The sequence below is a fragment of the Chrysochloris asiatica genome, unplaced genomic scaffold (genome assembly GCF_000296735.1).
Source record: "Chrysochloris asiatica unplaced genomic scaffold, ChrAsi1.0 scaffold00228, whole genome shotgun sequence".
NCBI classification, from domain to species: Eukaryota; Metazoa; Chordata; class Mammalia; order Afrosoricida; family Chrysochloridae; genus Chrysochloris; species Chrysochloris asiatica.
Window position 1 is genome coordinate 4,308,493 of NW_006408746.1, and position 604 is coordinate 4,309,096.

Genomic DNA, 604 nt, shown 5'->3' on the forward strand with positions numbered 1-604 from the left:
TTTTAGTTCACCTTTCTCTGGAATGGGCACAAATATGGATCTTTTCCAATCAGATGGCCAGGTAGCTATTTTTCAAATTTCTTCACATAGATGAGTGAGTGCTTCAATTGTTGCATTAGTTTGTGCAAACATTTCAATTTGTATTCTTTAAATTATTGGAGCCTTATTTTTGCCAATGTCTTCAATAATGCTTGCACTTCTTCTTTCAATACCATTTGTTCTTCCTCACATAGTACCTCTTAAAACAATTGAATATTGTCCAATTTTTATTGGGACAATGACTTTGTGTAACCCTTCCATATTCTTTTTCTTTCCTTAAAAAAAAAAAAAATTATAAATTGAATGAAGGTTTACAGAAAAGATCATCAGCTTTACATTCAAAAAATCATACACTTTGTTTCATCTCAATGATTACAATCCCCTCCATACAGCAACAGTTATCCTGCTTCCTCCTGGTATTTCTTATTTCCATACCACCCACCTTCCTATCCCTTCTCACTTTGTCCTTAGGTACATGTTGCCCCTGCTTTTTTAAAGTTTTAAATTATGAATTGAGTGATCATTTACATGGGAGAACATCAGTTTTACACTCATCCTATGGTAT